Source organism: Anser brachyrhynchus (assembly GCF_964034855.1).
Source record: "Anser brachyrhynchus genome assembly, chromosome: 1".
NCBI lineage: Eukaryota > Metazoa > Chordata > Aves > Anseriformes > Anatidae > Anser > Anser brachyrhynchus.
Window position 1 is genome coordinate 5,591,766 of NC_137694.1, and position 13,686 is coordinate 5,605,451.

The following is a 13,686-nucleotide window of genomic DNA, read 5'->3' on the forward strand; positions in this document are numbered from 1 at the left end:
AAGTAACTACTCTTTCTGCAGAAATAACTACTCCTCCTGTTTCAATGTACCTAAGGAGTAAGCACACATCCATCCTGGATTTTCACTGGTAATGTTTGTATCTCTGGTGTTAGCCTGTCCAGGGCTGTACAGGACTTCTCTAATCCGTTCCTAGCTTAGGCTGAACGAGGAAGCACGTCTTCTGGCTACCCAACTGAAACTAGAGAACTATCCAGGACTGTGAACTGTGCCTGTCCTAATGAGATCTACTGCATTTTTGCCAGTTTTGCTATTTGCCACCTTCACAGTTTCCAGCAGACCCAATACTAGGCACAAGAGGTATAAGCAAGCTCAGCAGTTCTGATGTCTGACACACCAGCATTTGACCTGAGACCTTCAGAGCTAAAAGTCTGAACAACTGTCTTACACTAATGAATCATACTCACTACAGACAAGCACAGAGGAAAACTGTAGCGCTCACTCCTCAAAGAGGTTATGTGAAGTTCTCATCTATCCTGACACCTCTGCTGAAAGGAAGCCAACATACTTTTCAAAAGAAAGAAAATATTAAAACCCTCTTTCTCAAACTCCTTCTCCACGTGGCATCAGTGCAACCCACATGTGATCTCTCTTGTACAGCCTCAGTAAGTCCTGGCTTGCTTCAAGGAACATAAATAAAGAAACTAACGAGACAAAGCACAGGTGAAGTAGCCCACTAATTTTAATAGGTTGACTACTACTTGTGTACAGCTTTACTTCAAAAGCATCAGGTGCTTTTGGTGAGGAGAACTGCAGTCCCCAGGAATGAACACCCATGTATAAATATTAAAACATATGATAAACATTCCCAGAATTTTATCATACTGTGCAACCCCAATCACAGAAAGAATTAATTTTTACACAGTACTAATAAAAAATTTTATAATTGTGTGAAAATACAAATTCTTATATCAAATTCTCTTTTGGTGAAATTCTTAAAAGCACTACAGTCAACAGCAAAATACCTTTTTTCCATTTATTCCCCTCATGCTTGGACAAATACATAAACCTGGTCCTTTATAACAACACTTGTTTTACGGATTTGAAGAAAATGCATTGCCTACTTTTTCACCACTTGGAGAGCAGATGACAGCTTCCTACATTTTCTCATGTCACATAAGCAGCATGTATCAGTGTCAGGCAGAAGGTGTTCCTTGACTGGAAAATCTCCAGTAATCACAGGAGAAAGTCAGAGAGTTAATCAGCAAGGCAGCAATGACAGAATGTTTCTTTATTTCTCACAGCTCTTAGGTCATTGCCTTGCTCCATGCCTACCCACTGAAAAGACGTAGTCAGTCTGACCTCCTGAGGTTTGAAAGCTTACTTTTACAGCCATGATAGGTTATCCTGTTTGAATCTGTCAAATATCTCTTCATTACAGAAATATCACTAATGGCATATTATATTGAAAAATATCAGATTTATTAAAGAATTGTTTTCACCCTTGGAATACTGTGTTGCCTGTCTGCCTTAACATTTTCTTATAGAGTTTTCAAGAAGAGAACTTGCCAGAAAGTGTTTAAGGTATTAGATCTTGCTGATAAATAATCTCAAACTGTCAGAAGAGTGATAAAGACCCTGCGATAAAACTGCGTGTAATCAGCAGCCTTGTTTGCAACCTCAGGAAGTAGGAAAGGATTTACTGGGTCTGGACACGGAGCAGACCCTTTCCTTGGAGACACTTTTGTTCCCCATACCCATTCTCTTGCTGAGCACAGACCATCAGTCAGTGAGTTTATAGCCTCATCAAACTTCAACACGTGCTTCTAGGTTTTAAAAATGCCAACTGTTGCCTTCCCTCAGGAGACAATGTTTTTAGAGAGATGACAGAATTTCTGAAATGCAAAACTGGTACTGTTTTGGGCGTATTAGTCAGAAACTCAGCAGTTGAGCAGTTCATTTTACATTAAGAGTGAAGAGAAAAGTAAAAATATAGAAATACGATGCAGGTTTATATGGGGTCATGGGAAGAAAAATACTTTGCATTTAAATATCAAATGACTTCAGAAAAAAAGAAATAACACTCAGATGGCATTTTTAGGACTGCTTTTCTTCTAACATTTTCCTATTTTTCTGTGTTGTTTTCCATTAAGATCAAACTGTCATTCCTAATTGAAAATATGGAGTTGCACAGGGGTAAAATCAGGCAGGATTTTGACTTTAAGAATTGGCCCCATAAGAAGTGTCTGTTATGAATAACAGAAGAATTATCAGGTCAAACTTTGATGCTTGGCAAAACGTTTTTATTTAGGAATCATTTGTCAAAAATCTCTGGTGTCTCTAGCAATCCTTTCTAAGCTCAACTGAACAACTTTGATCATTTTAGCACACTGCCCCATATTTAGCTCCAGCGTAGCTCCGTAGATGACAACTACTTAAGCAGAGTACAGGGAAAATATCTCACAAGGCACAACTAGAGGAATGAGATCTGAGAAACTGGACCATGGTCTGAGAGTCCTGAGATGAGACATCTGCATTGTTTCCTCCTGTTTCCACTCTTTCACAGCTGTAAGTGACATATGGCATCAGCAGACGTGGAAACAAACATGAGACAATAGTTTAGGTATTACAAGCATAAGCTCATCTTTTCTTGCCTCTCCCTACCATGTCAAACCACATTCTCTCCTGCTGTATAAATCTACATCATCCCTGGTATAAACCCAGACACACGTCTTGCCCTCTTTACCTGTTCTTTGCAGCTATATCCCTATTCTGAAGATACACAAATGTGAGTGTGTACATTGAGATGCTTACATGTTACCTAGAGTATTTAAGGATGCTATAGTCAATGGACAATTAATCAATACTGTCAGTGAAGTTTACTGATCTGCACATTTGACCAAATAAAGGTTGACAGTATTTTTCCTTGAGATTATTGTTTTTGAAGGACTGCTAGGTGTATTGAGACTCCACTCACTGACATATACCAAACTCCTGATGTCATTCAGTATGAACTAAGGAGTTCAAAACATTAGCTTGGCCTTGACAAATATGACATAGAGCTTAAGGGAGAGCCATGTCCTTCTGGACGAGCAGCTGGGAAGGCACCAGGATAATCTTGGGCATTTCAAATATCGCCGTATACCCATGTGTGAGTAATCAAATCAGACCATAAATCTCCTTTTGCTACAAAAGAGCTTAAACTTACAGCTGTCGTGTAGATGCCTGCATATAGAAAATGTATACTCATAATGCAAGGGGTTGAGGGTTCTACTTGGTTGTTCTTTCAGTGAAGAAAGTTGAAGTCCCCCATGAGAACAAAGAGTACTGATTGTGAGACTTCTCCCAACTGCCTATGGAATATTTAACCTGCTCTTCATCTTGTTTGAGCAGTCTATAGCAGAGTCCCACCACGACTTCTGTCATGTTGACCTTACCCCTGGTTCTTACCCATAAACATTCAACCCTATTGTCACCATCATTAAAGTCAAGACAATCAAAACACACCCTAACACACAGGGCTACCCCACTGCTTCTCCTTCCTAGCCTATCTCTTCTGAAGAGTTTACAGACATCCACTGCAGCACTCCAGCTGGGCGAGTCAACCCATCATGTTTCTGTGATGAGTAACTGTGTCATAGCTTTCCTTCTGCACAACATCTTCCAGCTCTTTCTGTTTGTTGTCCATACTGCGCATGCACTGATGTAGGTGCACTTCAGTTGGCTAGTGATCCTGTCATCTTTTGGGGGGGAAAAGCCCTAATTTCTACATGACCATTCTCAGGCACTTTTGTGATTTCTAATAATACCCCTTGTGTCTTTGCTGTCACATGGCTCTCCAACCCCTACCTCCACTGGGATGTCAGACTGAAGGACCTTGCTAGCACACTGCCCCATAATCATTGGTGTATTGACCCATGGCTTATCTTTAGCAATCCTGGTTTCATCCCTTTTCCCTTTCAAAATTAGTTTAAAGCTCTTTCAATAAGCCCTGCTAACTCCTGTGCAAAAAATCCTTTTCCCCCTTTGAGACTGTTTTCCCCTGTCTGTTGCCAGTGGTGCTGGTGTCACGTTAAATGTCCCATGATCAAAAAATCCAAAGTCCTAACAGTGACAACTGGCTCAGAGACATATATTGATCTGCTGGCTCTTCCTGTTTTCTCTCCTCATCATTCCCTGCAAATGGAGGGATAGAGGAGGACACTACTCATGCTCCTGATCTGTTAACTAGTTGTCCCAAGGCTTTGAAGTCTCTCTTAATTGCCCTTGGACTTTTTGTTGGAACTCCATCACTGCCTACCCGGAAAATCAATAATGGATAATAATCTGAGGGCTACACTAGGATAGGAAGCTTTATCTTCAAGCCGCCTAATGCCATTTCAGATTTCCTAAGATATCCCATCTGACATCCATCTGCTCTTCCAGAAAGGTATGGTTCTCCCATGGGTCTTGCATTACACCTTCCAGGCCTGCACAGATGTTCTGGATACCTCAGGGCATTTCGAATGACGGTAAATGACTGGTTTTAGGCAACTAAATCAAATCCTAAGTGAAAGCTGTATGTGTCCCTATCTGAACCATCTGTCTAGACTTACCTTATTGTCAACATAATCACTGAAATTCAAGGTACAATCCATTTGACCAAAAGAAGGTGTTTAAATTAGAATATGATTAATAACTCCTTCCTCTTCTCCCTCACAGTTTCCTTTGGTCATTTATGCATAGTGGAAGTAGAAGTAAAAGTACAAGCCTATGGTCTTGATTAGGTACTGATATGATCAGGTGGCATTTTCATACATCTAGTCCAAATGAAAATGATCATATAAGACAAAAAAAAAAAAAAGGAAAATTGGGTCCTCTATTCCTTCCACCCAGATATAGTTAGTGATTATGTCTGAGTCTAGATAATAAGATTTACGTATGTGAATGGAAATAAAATCTGGTGAAGAATGCTCTGATGGATTTATGTTTCTGTTGTGGTCAATAGGCCATTAATCTCTGACTATAAGCACTATATCAATTTATTTAACTCTGCATATGCCAGGTAGACCTATTCAAATCCAGTAAAACCAAGCTAATCTTTAATTGTTTATGTGACACCAAAATCTGCAGAACCTCTCTTTCACATTCTTTTCTCTTTCCCTGACCAGTAGAAGAATTAAAATCACAGGTAGTGATAAATTAATCTCCAGATTCTGAGCTCTCTTTACACTTGTGCAAGCAGCCTCAACATTTCACAACAGTAATCTGACATTTTATTTTACTTTTTGTTGGAAAATGAAGAGACCTTGATAGATTGAAAACTTGACAAAAATATTGTAGGAATAATACTTGTAGCTCTAAATGTTGTAGTTAAGTACTATGTATTGTTCTTAATATCTTTTTTTTTTTTTTTTTTTTGGGGTAATGCAGAGGAAGCCAAATTGAGTGATTAATCTTTGACCTATATCTGTAGGAAGTAATTTGAACAACACCTTTTAAGAAGTCTAGCCTTCTCTGTAGCATGCACATCGCTTTCATTAACATTAAATACAGTTACATGTGCACACCAGGGTATAAGCTACTAAGTAGACATTAATTGGCTAAGAAATGATCCACTATTTATTCTCCTTGAAGCTAGTGTTTGGGAACACCATTTTGGCATGCTACATTCACAACTTTTTGAGGGCATGTTTGTTCATTTTCCTTTAACTTTTTAAATTATCAAATTTCTTCAGTGACTTCAGTGACTTGCTTCAGTGTATACAGCCATTTAGAAGAAAGAAGGTTCAGTAGTTAACCTCAAGAATTTATTCTGCTTCCATGTCTCTTTATAGACCAATTCCTATAAAAAACATCATCAATATCTTAACTCAAAACTGATCAACTAATAAGATCAGAGGAAATTATTTCTGGGTCTGCAGTCCAAACTACTTTGTGACTGTAGAAAAGGTAGTTTGAAAGAAAATATAGAGTACTTCTTTATGTCTCAGAGAGTTTATCCAAAAGACACTGTTCTTTCTTTGTAGCAGTTAACCCATCCAAAACATCAGGCTGTGAAAATAAGGCAACTAACTTAGTGGTACAAGAGCTATAACCTTACATTAAGCATGTTATCTTAATGGACCACTTACAAATAAAAATTGCTTAATTACCACATCAGATTGCCATTTAAATTGGGTTCAGGATTCCCAATAGCTTTTACAAATCATAACCTTAATCTAACCAGGTTGGCTTTTGTATTTCAAATCAACTTTTAAAGCATTAGAATTAAAAGTGCAAGTATTTGATAGAACATATTGACAGCTTTGGGGCCCGCTTTGTTTGTGTGGGGAGTGTGGAATAGTGTGTTTCAAAATCAGAGAAACCCCTTATGTATTTTTGCAGTTTCCAAATTGTGATTACAGAAAATTTCGAATTTGTGGATTTCTCTCTTTTGACTACAAGTCTTACTGGTTAGCTCAGACAAGGCAGTTAAAAATTATGTGAGATGACTTCTACCTTTTTCTATTTTTTCCTTACCATGGAGATATTCAAAATATGAGAAAGATTTTGGGGAACAGTGTAGTCAAGTTTAAAATTTAGGCAGTAAGCTCACCCTCGCATACATTTGGTATTATTTAAGCTGGATTCTTTCTATAAACATTTGTCTGAATCTGATGTCTTCTAATGTTGCAGGCATGCAAGAGAGATAAGTTATGAATTTGTCTCTTGTATGTTAGGTTCTGGTTCAACCATGCAAAGGTTAACTCTGGAATAAGGGACATTTGTCCATTTATTTCACACATCTCTCTCCTTTATTTATTTTTATTTCTCTTTGCTTAAGTTAAATTGATGCTGGCCATTACTGTCAGGCCCTGACAGTGCTGTAGGCTTAAATATAAAGAAGGCAGAGCTGATTATTTTTCCCCCTGGGAGTTACCCTTTGGCCTGCAGGCAGTTCTTTTAAAAATAGCTTCCCTCTGACTGATGCCATTATTATCACAGATACAATTCCCAACTTGACTGTCCAGATCAGAAATGAAACCTCTGTGTTCAAGAGCAGCATGCTGCATGCACTGCTTTCCTGTTGTGTTCAGACGAGTTCTGTCTATAGGCTGTGTAGCAAGATTTTTCTGGGTATTGTTTTGTTTGGTTTCTGTATATTTGATCATGCTTGTCATACAAGAGTAAAAGCTGAGGGCAAGATGCTGGTGAGCCTAGAATATACGCGTAAAAAAATGATGTTCTGCTTTCCTAGACCTGCTCAGACAGTGTTGGCAGGCTGGTGGCACTTGCATTTGTATTTCTCTAGAAGAAAAAGAAAACAAAACTGGAAAACAATCCTAGTATCTCAAATATACTATTGGGAATGTCTATCTGCTACAGACTACTATCTGCTCAAACAAATAACATAAGATCCCTGCCTCAGTTTTAGCTTTTAGTAAAATGGACATCTGCTTATTTTAAAGACAGTCTCACTGCAATCACCAGGAGGCATGATATATGCAGGCAACCTGACTTCTGTCCAGAAGTTGCCATAAGTTTACCGAGCACTTGAGAAAATGGATGGTTTCACCCCTCTCTGAATAGTGGACAGGTCAGGCTTGTTCCTGTAAACTAAAATTTCTGTTTTCAGCTCCACTCAGAGATACATTAATTCCCATTTTTAGCTGAGGTTAAGAAAGAATCACAACACTCATATGAATGGTACAGTACCTTTCCGGTATCACTGTGTGTGGTGGTTTTGCCCAGCTGGGCAACTGAACTCCACCACAACTTCTATCTCACTCCCCCTCCTCAAAAGGAAAGGGGGAAAGAATACAATGAAAAGTGCTGAAGTGTTGAGATAAGGACAGGGAGATCACTCACCAATTACTGTCATTGGCAAAACAGACTCAGCGCAGGGAGATTAATATAATTTATTGCCTATTACTAAAAGACTATAGCAATGAGAAACTAAAAGCAAGCTATAAACACCTTCCCCCCATCCAACCTCTTCTACGTCCTCCCCCCCGGGCAGCACAGGGGAACGGGGAACAGGGGCTGCGGTCAGTCCCTGATGCTTCGTCTCTGCCGCTCCTTCACCATCACTCTCTGTCCCTGCTCCACGTGGGGTCCCTCCCACGGGATGCCGTCCTTCCCAAACTAATCCTGCGGGGGCTGCCCACAGGCAGCAGCTCTTCAAGAACTGCTCCCACACAGCTCCATACCACGGGTTCCATCTGTTAGGAGAAAACTGCTCCAGCACGGGTCCCCCACGGGCAGCAGCTCCCCCCAGGCCCCCTGCTCCTGCGTGGGCTCCTCTCCACAGGCTGCAGCTCCGGCCCGGGGCCTGCTCCTGCGGGGGCTCTCCGTGGGCCGCAGCCTCCTCCAGGCCACATCCACCTGCTCCACCGGGGGCTCCTCCACGGGCTGCAGCGTGGAGATCTGCTCCGTGTGGCACCCATGGGTGCAGGGGGACAGCCTGCTCCGCCAGGGGCCTCTCCACAGGCCGCAGGGGAACTGCTGCTCTATGCCTGGAGCGCCTCCTGCCATCCTGCTGCACTCACCTTAGGGGCTGCAGGGCTGGTTCTCACTCCTTGCTCTCCCAGCTGCTGTTGTGCAGCAGGTTTTTTTCTTTTTTTTTTCCTTTCTTAAATATGCTCTCACAAAGGCACTAACAACGTTGCTTATTGGCTCGGCTCTGGCCAGCGGCGGGTCCCTTTTGGAGCCATCTGAAACTGGCCCTTACCTAACCTGGGACAGCTTCTGGACTCTTAAAGAAACCACTCCTGCAGCCCCCTGCTACCAAAACCTTGACACGAAACCCAATTCACTTTCCTGGTCATCAAAACCACAATGTGTACTAAACCATAGCACATGTTTCCCATCTATCTAGAAACTCAGATCAAAGGCAAAGTCCATATGTTTAAACATCTGCCACAATGCCGTCTCAGAACAATCCTTTCTTCAATGATTTTCCAGGTTGGTATATACATTGCTGGAAAAGGAGAGCTGTTGGTGAAATTCTCATGTCATGCAGAAAAGGTGAGTGGTGGTAGAACAGTCCACTGAAAAGAAATCTGGACTCGGTGACTTTAAGACTTAATTTCTCACCAACTTCCCTCCGCTCCCCCCCCCCCCCCCCCCCCGATTCCTTCATAAAATTATAAGAACAGAGAGTTTGATATTTAAGCCCCTGAAGCACAAATATTAGGTGAATATTAGGTTTACTTTACAGTTGTATACAGTGCAGTACAGAACAACTGTACTGTACAGCCTACTTTCTTTATAGGGATGTTTTGATGCTTAATCTTTGTGAATCACGATGAGATCCTTAGATAAAAGATGCTATGTAGTATTCCGTAAGGCCTCAGGCATGAAAGCATCATTAATAATTTAACAATAAAAAATATGGTTACCCTAGAGGCCGTCAGATACCTCTGGTGGTAGAAATACCTACACAGATAAGTACTCTAACATTGGTTGATTAATTCATTTGATGAATTTCTCAGTATTTTCGAATACATTTGACAATGTCTTTCATTATCCATTTAACTTGCATATTGCTGTTAAACTGTTATCTCATGAATGTAAAAAATGCTTAACCCAAGTATTAAATTAAGAAGTTGCTAGGCAGTGCCGTCTAATGTCAGCATGTCTCAATGCGAAGTGAAGTTTTCAGAGTTTCACTTAACTACAAAAGGTGTTCAGAGAATGTAGAACATTTATACAAGCTTTCTATTTGGGGATGTGAACTATTAAAGCCATTTTGAAAATTTTCTTGGTGAAGATGCTGGTCCAAGAGCTTGCCCAGGATGTAATTAAAAGATTCAGAAATAAGTATGTGAAGTATCTCCAGCTTTCTGATGACATAAATGGTGGCCTTATGGACAAGGAAGCTGTCAAGTTAACTGTATCAGATTATAACTTTCACTAAGTTAGGGCATAAAGTGACTTGAAGATATATGACCTTAGCTGTCTGCAGATATTCAGAGCTGATGTTACAAACTCATACTCATCTACCATACAGAAACTATTTGGTCTAGAACCTTATCATATAGATTTAGGTGTGATTTCTGGATCTTCTCTTTGACCATGTAAGGTCTGTAAAGCTGATGCAACCCTCAGCTGGAAGGCTACACACAAGGGCGATATGAAGCATTAAATATAAATGTTTATGAACTTTGTTTCTGCTGGAATTTTAAGGTGATGATTGATAGGTCAAGGTTCACAATTTATTTGTGAAAGAAAATGACCCTAACAGACAGAATTGGCCTGTGCTAAAATCTGCTATACAGATGTGAGTTTATATAATGGCACACAATCTTTCCTACAGCAATCTACCCTGTAATCAAACAAGACATTTACTAGACAAAAAGCAGGCACAGGCAGAGTAAATAACTTCTCAAAGGTTATAAAAAAGGTTACCAAAAAGGGTTTCTTTCTGGGATAGACTTGAATCTCAAAACACCTTTTAATGCTACAAACCCATCCATTCTTTGGATATTTGGCTTAACTGAAATGGTTGAGAATCCCCTTAGTTATAGGCATGGTGAGAGTGAAGATTTCATCACAGAGAATTGTCAAATACTCAGTAATCACTTATATTCAAATATGCTGCCATTAAAATATTCTCTTAACAAGATCTGCATTGTTTTATTTAGCAATGGAATAAAGAATGGATGTGACTTATTTGTTTTTGCTTCTTTTCACAGATGATTATATAGTAAAGGTGAAGGAGACCCTATTTTTTAACACATCAAAGCATTTGTTTTACTATTTAATTCTTTGGTACTGACTCTCCTGAGGCCTCTGCTGTTATGAGCTAATGCAAATTACATCAGGAAATCCAATGGGCTTAGTAAACACTGAATATTAATTCAAGATGTTTTTGGAAATGCATAAACAGCATCAGTCCCAAAATCCAGAGCAGAAGCAAATAACAATGTTAAATTGATATGTCAGAATTTTATGTGGAGTGTTGTTTTGGCCATAAAAATCAGCTTTTTCTTGCCATGTTGAATGATCATGTCCTGCTGTTATAACACATGAATTCTAAATGGTTGAGAGATAGCCCTGCTTCCCCCATGTTATAGCCAGGGCTTGCTCAAATTGCTAAGTGCTGCTTTCCCAGTGTTTTCCTTTTCTGTAGGAAAATCTATTTTTTTTTGAAATCAATTTAATCTATTTTTTTGAAAAAAACTAGAGTTTTCTTATGAAGAACTCAGAGCAGGACTTAGGAAACCTATAGTTAGTCTCCAGATCTTATCAGACACTCTGGTTAAGTTAGAACATTGCTGTTGTTCATCTATAAATACCTTCTTCTGCTTTAGTTTTGTCTAGATAGACAATAGATGGTTTAGGAGAAATGTTTTCCATACTTCAGCTAGCACAAGACAATCCAACTGTCAACTGTTGCCTCCTGGAAAAATGTTTCCAAGTCAGGTCTGCCCTACAGCCAATTTCATATATGAAAATCAGAACGATCGTAGTTCATCTAAGAATCTTGCCAATTGACAGCTTAAAATCAAGAAAATATCTGTCACTGCCAGATGTTCCCATGTCATCTTAAAGCACCTGATTTTTGAAATACAGCTTGTGGCTGATATCAGAATAATATATGCAGTTGTCTTCTCCAGGAAGCCGGATGCTGCTTAGCCTAACACAAGATAGCATCAATGTGGCTCTGAAGAAGTCGTGGACATATCATTAAATATTCTGGATGCCAGACTGGACATCTGAAGAAAAGATCTAGTGCTGTCTGTCTAAGGCCTATTGACTGAGACAAAGACTGTTTTGTATTTCTTTTCAATTTTTTTTTTTTTGTGTGCTTCATTCAGAGACAGAGATAGGTTGTCTGAATATGGAAATGGATAAGAAGGGTGCATTGGCATGTAGCTTTTTTTACATGCATCATTATATATTTTAATATTCATCTTGGGAACCTTTCTTATGTAAAATATGTAAGACCTAATCTCACTTGAAGTCTGAAAAGTATCTGAAAGTTTGAGCTTCTGGTATCCAAGCAAATCCTCAAATTCTGTTAATAAAATACTCTAACAGAGAGTAGGAAAGGCAGTCACGACGTGTAAGCAAAGGTTTCACTAAATGTGGAACTAGTGATACACAGAGACTCATCAGATGATAGCTGTCCATATAGAGTAGTATTCATTCTCTGAAGTGTGCACCTACTTTCCTTGATGTACCAGAGATTAAAAGAAATAATAACAAAAAAGGAAATTTGAATATATTATAGTCCTTTGACCTCAACTGATGCTTGTATTTTTAGTATTAGTCTTCAGATGAGTTCATTCTACCTCACAGCTCGTTGTGGACATTCATTTAAATGCCTTGTGAAACCACTACCAATTGCTCAATTGCCCAATATGACGATCAGAGCTCCTGAAGCCACAGGTTCCACTTTACAGGATGGAAAAGAAGTGTGATGCACTCTGACAGCAAAGGAGCATCTTTTTCTTTCTCTATTAGCCTTCCTTTTGGAGAGGCTGGAAGACACATGATGTTTCCAGGGTCTACTGACAACAAAAGCAGTTTGGTACAGAGTTGTACTCAGTTTTTCTATAAATATAAACTCAAACCCAATATTACTGGTTATATCAGTTTTACACCTGGGTATTTTCTGACAGAAGGCATTTTGAAGACAATAGTTTCTCCACTTCTTTTATAAATGCAATTAATTTTATGTCTCTGATACTGACAGCCATAATTTGGATGCTAAATATTAAACAACAGTGCCACCCAAAACTTTTAACTAATAAACACTTCGGTCTATGCTTTAAAATTAGTAAAATATCCCCCTTTTAATAGGTTACTTGCACTGTAGTACATCTTCCATTCCTCCCAGGCAGAGCAATAATGGAGGGTAAAACCAATGTTGCAGTAGATATAAAATCATTTGGTGAATTTCAGTAATGGACACTTGATAGTCCTGGGGTTCAAATGCCATCATCAATGAAAAAGTTCCTGCTTTTATAAAAGAAGAAAAAAAATACTTCCCGGGAAAGGGTTCAGTCTGATTTACTTTGTTTCTTTTTCTGCTTCAAATAAAATGTAATGGTCATTTTTCTGATAAGTGCAAAATCTAAGTTAAAATATTCTTTACATAAAATATTTCAGCAATGCTTTTATTTGTTTTTCAATTCTGCCTATGACAAACAAGGATGGGGGGATGTCTGGGAGATTTAGAAGGAAAAGGAAATGTACTCTCCATTTTAATTATTTCTCATGCTAGCAATATACTATAATAAATATCAGATATACAAACAAAGACAGAGAGAGATGTATTAAACTCCCATGGCTACCCTGGGAGTCATTAGCTGAGCTGATAATAAAACTAAAGATTTCTTGGCTTCCAAGCCTATGTTTTGAGCACAAAACTTCTGTGTTTTCTTAGAATCCAGCAGTGAACTGTCTTTGTTTTAATACAGAAGCTGATTTTAAGTCACCCAAATGATTTGTAGTTTCCCAGATGAACATTTGTCACTATTTTAAATAGAACTCATTAAGTTCTGTGGATGTTTAGTTCCTCCAAGGTCCATTTTTTCCTTTAAAGGCATATGTGTTTATTTAAGCCTTCCAGTCATGGTAATGGTCACTGGACAGAGTCCAGAGTACTTTAAATATAGAATTTAATACCTAAGTATGTTTTCAGAAAAGTTGAAATTGTTACCTATCTACTATTACTTACTTTTTGAACAGTGGAGGCCATACAAGATGGTTTAGTTAAGAAACTTTGTGATATTAAAATTAATACTAAAATGATAC

The 13,686-nt window shown here is 38.9% G+C and overlaps 1 long non-coding RNA gene across 7 annotated transcripts in view; it reads right to left on the reverse strand.

The window, feature by feature from the left end:
* The window catches only part of LOC308190161, a 52,580-nt gene extending 43,546 nt beyond the window's left edge, over positions 1 to 9,034 (reverse strand). For all 7 annotated transcript variants that reach the window (XR_013946953.1, XR_013946954.1, XR_013946955.1 and 4 more), the window contains exon 1: positions 8,469 to 9,034. This is a non-coding gene — a long non-coding RNA (uncharacterized lncRNA). The remainder of the gene's footprint in view (positions 1 to 8,468) is intronic.
* Between the last annotated feature and the right edge of the window lie 4,652 nt (positions 9,035 to 13,686).